Here is a 7165-nt window from a genome sequence, read left to right as displayed (position 1 = left end):
TGAACTTGCATTAATATAGTTTCATGTTAGAGTTGATTCAGGGAATTACAAGCTAAAACGGTGAGAGATGTAGGAACAGAAAGTGGATCTGGTGTTGCTTAATAGAGAAATCTTATATAGTTGATTTGAGAAGAAGATGGGTATGTTGTGAAACTAGATCTTGTGCCGTCAAGAAGGGATTGGTGATGATTCTGTTGATGGTTGAGTTCAGCTGAGAAGAACAAGGGATCAAGGAAGTAAAGAGTTTCATATGGAGTTTGTTGGTGCTGCAATATTTGGTGGTGTATGAAGATGATTAATCTAACAATTAGGGGTCTTTTCATTTCCTCGTCCTGACTTGATCAGCATTCAGTTTTTTTTATTCCTATCTGTAGTCAGAAATGTATCTGGATGATTTTGATACCTTAGAGCAACTGCAGTGGTGCGAGTATAACCAAAGACCAAAGAGGAAAAAAAAGATCAAATTTTGGGTTTAATCTGGTGTGTGACCCTACGGTGGAAAAACTAAATTTGGTCAGAGGGACATTATACCAACGCCTGGTGTGGGGCGTAGAATATATCAACGCCTGGTGTGGGGCGTAGAGTATACGTTCGCCCGAAGGAGAAAAAAAAAATAAAAAGAAAAAAGAAAAAAAGTGGGGCGGAGGTATTATGCCCGCCCCATGAATTTGAATTTTGTAAAGAGTGGGGCGGAGGTATTAAGCCCGCCCCACACAAAAGATTAAAAAAAAAAAAGACGGGCGGACATTATACCAACGCCTGGTGTGGGGCGTAGAATATATCAACGCCTGGTGTGGGGCGTAGAGTATACGTCCGTCTGGTTATGGGGCGTGGACTATATAAACGCCCGACTATATTTGGGTTTGGTCTTGGTCGCAGACCAAATTTGGTCTGGATTTTAGTCTTTGATCAAATTTTGATTGATGGTCCGTCCCACTACGCCTATCAACTGGACACTATATTTGGGTTTAGTCGTCCATTGTGGACGCTCTTACTAGCTTACTGGCTTATTTTTCCAAAGGTAGCTTTGTCGTCACGTTCATTCCAAGTTCTGTCGCTTTTTTCCTTTTTCTTCCTTTTAGTTCTGTTGACCTAACACTGTAGTGAAAGCTTGTCATTCAAACTTTAGTTTTATTAACTACCTTGCTTGGTTGGGTGCATGTCACTTGCACGTTAATTGTTTGTATATGTAATATGGTAACCATCTGGATATCCTAAATCTGGTGAACTCCTTTGTGGATTTGACGGTCGGAAGGTCAACGACTTGCCATTTCACTATGCACAAGATGTGCGTGTGGCGTGCATTCATAAGGAAATGGAGCTCTGAATAGGGATGCAACTACGGAATTGGTTGCATAATATGTTATGCATCTATAAAATTTGTTGTATAGAAGATGGTTGCATAACACGTTATGCAGCAACATTTTTGTTAGTATTGAAACCAACAAAAAAAAGACTGCATAACTTGTCATGCACCTATAATAATATATGCATAACATGTTATGCAGTCGAGAAAATGGATGCATAAAGCATTATGCAACCATATTTTTGTAAGTACTGAACTAAAAAAATTGATGCATAGTCTTTTATGCATTCAAGGAAATGGATGCATAACATGTTATGCATAAATTAATAGATGCATGAACCAAAATATGGTTGCATAACATCTTATGCATCTTTTGTTGTGTTTGCATAATGTGTTATGCATCGTTTTTGGTAGCTGCATAATGGTTATGTACCAAATTTTTGAAAATTTTGCTTTAAAGAACAATAGCCTCCGATTTTTTTCGCAAAAACTTAAATTTTATATTGTTGTTTGTACTCGTTGTGTAGTTCTCTTAAAGAGCTTCCCAATGGTATAAAATTTAGAAAATTCCAAAGCGCGGTTTTTTAGATATGTTATATCCAAGTTGTGTTGCCAATTATATCCCTGAAAAATTAGGATGCATGACCCGTTATGCAAAATTTTTTTAAGATTTCATATAATTATGGGTGCCACAGAAACTAAAATTAATCTTGGACATGACAATAAGAATATTATTTTATTTAGGCCTGCGCCTAATTTCCCGATCGGAATCGTGACCATCCAAAACAGGCCCGTCACCGTATCTCTATTAGAACTTAAATCTATTGAGCTGGGCCCATAAAGGAAATCTAGGAATCCATCATTCTGGTTGTTTTCAAAATAGCCAGACGACACGGATGCCCAAACTTTGTACTTAGCCTCCCAACTTTGGGATTGATCTTCTGATTCCGGTCCATTGTCATAGATGTCTTCTAGGGGTAGGTTTTTGCTTATTGCACACAAATCTTGAGTATGACCTAACCTATTGCAATGGTTAGAAACACGGTTTGGCAGATTCATGTACATGAAAATGTAGTTGATTCATGATTTGAGCCAACCTTCACCCTAACAGAGTGCCTAAGTTGTCTTTCTATGTTTATCTTTACCTTCACCATTACGGCTTAGGGGGACACCATTCATAGGATAAAGTTAAGAAACTCTGCCTAGTTTAGAACCTATTTGTGCTATGATACAATGATGGTAATGAAAACTTTGAAGGTTCAAAAGTTGAACCCAAACAGAAATATATTTTAAACATTTTTTTGTCATACTGTTATTCCGGGGTCCAAGAAGATAACGTGAAAGCATCACCAAAAACCTGCCATGGACTCTTAACTAGAACCGCAGCTATATGATGAGGATTATCAAACTATATAAGGAAATATTTCTCCTCATGTTTGGATATGGTAACCTTAACATGAGAACGTACCCATCTATATTTTAACCCCTTTTTTAGATTTTTAATGTCAAAACTAGATGTAGAAAAAGCTCTCCCTATCAAGGAGTTTTCGCAATTTAAGCTCTAGAGGAACCAAAACCGATGGAGGAGGTTCTCTAGTTGATGCTCTAGCAATGATTGATGAAACAATGACAGCACTAGAAGTTGCATTAAGTTGGTTTTGTGGATTCATTTTCAGATATGAATGCTAAAAGAAAGGCAGGTAGAGAAGTAAAGATAACAATAGAAAGGAATGCAACGACAAACAACAGAGACCACAATCATAAAGACTCTTCTGCCTAAACAACTAGAAAAAGGCACTGGAAGTAAAAGCTTCTAACATGGATATATAAGCTTTCTCCGTTCTTATAAATAGCTGTTTCATGTATTAAAACTCAATAAACTATCGTTTATAGGGTTTTACTCCCCTGAATCTAGACATGGCTCTCTCTTGCTAGGAGCAAGGCTTGAAATGGGTATAGGTATGGGTTGATTTCTTGAGGTGTCTAAATTTACCACTCCTCTTATAGTCTCGTTAGATCCTAACTAAAATTAAAATGAGACCAGACTAAAAAGTGCAAGCCGGGTATTTAAAACACGAGGTCAATCAAATTTATTTGATTTATATATTTTAGATTATTGAATTTGAATTTGAAAAAAAAAAAAAAAAACAAGTTACCGTTGCTAGAATACTGTTTGGAAATGTTTGTAAACAGTTATCAGTTTCAAAAACAAACACCGGAACGGCGTTGCCGTTGAAATTTTGAAAACTCATTGATAAACTGTTAGGTGATCAGAATCATCTTTATTCAGCCATCAATTTGAAAGTGGAAAAATTGTACCACTGTTAATATGATTTCTTCTGACTATTGGTTTTTTCAAGGAAGATGTTCAGAATCATCTATTCTTAAAATTATAAGGTTCATACACCAGACTATTCGAAATTCATAACCCTTTCAGACCCCAATCCATGGGAGGTAGTTTTTTTTTTTAAAAAAACTATCAGGCCTCCAAAACCTGGAAATCTAAATTGAAAACTATCCGAAATCAGAGCCGAGATGCAAAAAGCCTGGAAATCTAGCTAATGAAATGATATATTTCTTGTAAGCCTTGAAAAAGAAATTGAAAGATAGCAAAAAAAACCGTGAGGAGAGAAAGAGAAAAGAGAGGAGGAGAAAGATGAGCAGAAAACGACTTTTTGTGAGATTAAATGGCCTTGGTGTAGAGATTACTTCTCGAGAATTATGATTGGTTCTGGACCGGTGATACTAATTGGTGGACTTGGGATGTGAGTGTTCTCAGCCTCAGGTAGTAGTTAGAATGGTGGCAATGGGAAGGGGAAAAAAAGATGGGTCCGATTTGCTTGGGTAAGCAAAGCTACTTGAGGGAAGAAACGGAAAAGTGCCCCAAGGCTTTGACAATCAACAAGTCACATATGGGGGAGATATGCTGCACAGCGTCATGATTTGGGTCCTATACTGGCCAAACAAATGGAGAAGACTGAGGCTTGGTGATGCCATCACTAATCAACAACAGCAAAAGAATCCGCAGAAACAAAGTTGCAAGAAGGATATTCAGTGAACTGGCACCGCCCCAAGATAAAGCTGAGTTTATAACCTCCGTGTTCTCACAACCAAGCACATCTAAGACGAGAGGCCGGAACCTAAAACAGGTAACCAACCAGCTGGCCCAAGCAGAGCTATAATTCACATGCCCTAGATCTACTAATAAATGCCTAAATCATTGCAAACTCTGAAGTCTGACTAAAAAGAAGCCTTGTAAACACATCATTTCTCCTCATTATACTTGTGATGGTATAACATTCAATTTCACTTAACCATTTCTCCTGAGTATACTTGTGATACACCAGGTCAGAATACTGATTACTGAACTCACTTGGCCTGGAACTATTTCATGCCCTGCATCAAAAGCTACTTGTCCATATTCAGCTCCCAACATGGAAAACAAAAATATCTAATGTTAGGCCTCTGACAAGAAAATATGGGGACACATAGGACCATGGATTGGGTGTTAAACCAAAAACTACCTATTTTTGCAGAATAAAATGTTTTTACACCTAACTAGACAACTGTAATGCTCTTGATCCATTTACAAACAACTCTAAAACATGGTACAATCTAATAAAACCAGCATTCCGTAAACCAATGATTCATTCCACACATCTAAAACAGCATGGATTGGCATAATACAAACACCAACATATCATGGTTAAACAAGAACATAGTGAACCCCTAAATTCCAATTTTGGGTGCAGTTCAACTAGAGAACTCTCATGTTCTCCACTGACAGTTAAGTTAGCATATCAACCCTTCAGAACAAGCCTTAAAACATGATGTAAACTAATAATACCCACAATGAATTGATGAAAACAACATGAAATCGCATAGTGAACAAACATTATGTATAGAAATAAAAACAAACTCTGTAGTATATTTAAACAAAGAAGTCATACTGAAATCCTTAATCAAAGTTGCAATACAGCTATGTTTTGAACTAAAATCACCAGAAATCAGTACAACAGAGTTTGAAGAGGACATAAAAAAGAAAAGAGAGCACACTGAGTTCTGCCGAATGAGGAATGTTGAAGCACAACTACTTTCCATAAGGAAACTGCCGAAGAATTTTGAACATCTTCATGCAACTTCACTCTGAAAATCAAGTTAAATGAAATATATGAATAATTGATGATAAGAAGAAAGACCAAGTCTAAGTGAGCTGAGTACGGAAGTCTACATGCTAAATACAAGTCGTTCCTACCTTATACAGTAAGGGAAAATATAAATCATTCGTTCCTTACATAGTAAAGACGAATCAAGGACTAGGTTCATATTTGAGTAGGTGCGCACTCAAGGAAATGATTGCTACTAATTATCGATAAGCAAGGCTGAAAACTACTAACATACCTCCACTCTAATAGCTTCTTTGCTGGCACTACTGGCCGCGCAGTGACTGGCCTCCTCTGGGATCATTGAAATTGAATTTCTCAGCTCACTTGGAGGGGCAAGGAGCCAATCATATCCGGTAATTTTGTAAGCATCCCTGCACAAACAAGAGCTTAGCATACAATACATAAGATAAAAATGACAGAAACCATTGGATTTAATAAACAATGATACAGAATCCGAAACGAATGATGATCAACTGTTTAATTACCTTTTGAACAAGCGTCCTGCAGCCTTGGCAGCTCTACAACAAGAGAATATTAAAGAGGAATCATAGATCATTAACATAATAATCAATAATGTAAATAATTCAAGTATTCAACAAAATCTATAACTATAATAAAATTACCTTTCTCTACGATCTAGTTTTTTTCTAATTAATATGTCTCTAAGTTTTAAGATTATCCCTCCTTTCCTCCTCCTCCTCCTCGGGAGTCAATTCAGGCTCGTCACTAGTACTAGCCATTTGAGGAAATGGAAAGGACATAATACCCTGCTGTAACAATTCAAACAAGTTCACTATCTCTTTGAACACCACTACGAAATGTAAGAAAGAAAATCGCTCAAAATCGAAACAGAGAAACCTAAAATCGAAATGGAAAAACCTAAAATCCAAACAGGAAAAGCCTAAAATCAAAACAAAAAAACTTGAAATCGAAAAGAAAAAGAAGACTATAAAATCGAAACAAAAAAAATAAAACCTAAAAATCGAAGTAAAAACCTAACTTTATGCACATAATAGTTGAGATCGGTCATAATAATTGAAATACTAAACTCATCGAAAATAGAGAACATTGAAATTACCTGTTGGTGGTTGCGACGGTGGTGGTACAATTGTTCGGAGGTAGCTACGGCGGTGGTGGTGTATTATTTGAGGACAGAAGACCGAGAGAGGCTTGAGAGAAATAATGTGAGTTTCCAAGGGTCAGGATTCTTTAAAATAAAAGGACCATCGAACTTAAACCGAGTCCTATAGTATAGGATCTCTTTTGCCACCAAAACGGACAATAAAATAGCCAAATCTGTAAGAGTTGGTTTGGTTCGAAGGGTCGATAATAATAGAGAAGGTAAAATTTTATAAACTTTCCAAGTCAATAACAAAGAAGTACTTACATGGACATATCTCGTACAATGTCTAGGGAATCTCTTAGGGGAAGAAACATCGTGGTGATCATTCACATTTTATGGACCAAAAATATTATTACGGGTAAATTTTTCATCTATATGTTTATGAAGTCCATATGCTATCCCTCAAATTTGAGGGAGTTGATATGGAGTGGTCCATCCGATCATAGGCTGACCGAAAATATGTTTTTTCAATTCTTTTAATATCATTCGGTGACCAAATGTCTATATACAATAATTTTTTTTTCTCCATCGCGAATGCAGTTTTATATTTTTTGAATTGATTTTATTAGG

The 7165-nt window shown here is 36.6% G+C and overlaps 1 long non-coding RNA gene across 2 annotated transcripts; it reads right to left on the bottom strand.

The window, feature by feature from the left end:
* Nucleotides 1–5188: 5188 nt before the first annotated feature.
* Nucleotides 5189–6747, bottom strand: LOC113320152. Of its 2 annotated transcripts, none has more exons than XR_003345935.1 (5): nucleotides 6551–6747; nucleotides 6096–6239; nucleotides 5958–5990; nucleotides 5708–5843; nucleotides 5189–5452 (listed from the first exon to the last, which is right to left on the bottom strand). It is a non-coding gene; the product is annotated as an uncharacterized LOC113320152 (long non-coding RNA). The 2 variants fall into 2 exon arrangements; XR_003345934.1 differs by having other exon boundaries at nucleotides 6096–6242; nucleotides 6551–6745.
* Between the last annotated feature and the right edge of the window lie 418 nt (nucleotides 6748–7165).

This window comes from Papaver somniferum, chromosome 11, assembly GCF_003573695.1.
Source record: "Papaver somniferum cultivar HN1 chromosome 11, ASM357369v1, whole genome shotgun sequence".
In the NCBI taxonomy this organism is placed as follows: Eukaryota; Viridiplantae; Streptophyta; class Magnoliopsida; order Ranunculales; family Papaveraceae; genus Papaver; species Papaver somniferum.
This window is presented reverse-complemented; position numbering and strand designations above follow the sequence as displayed.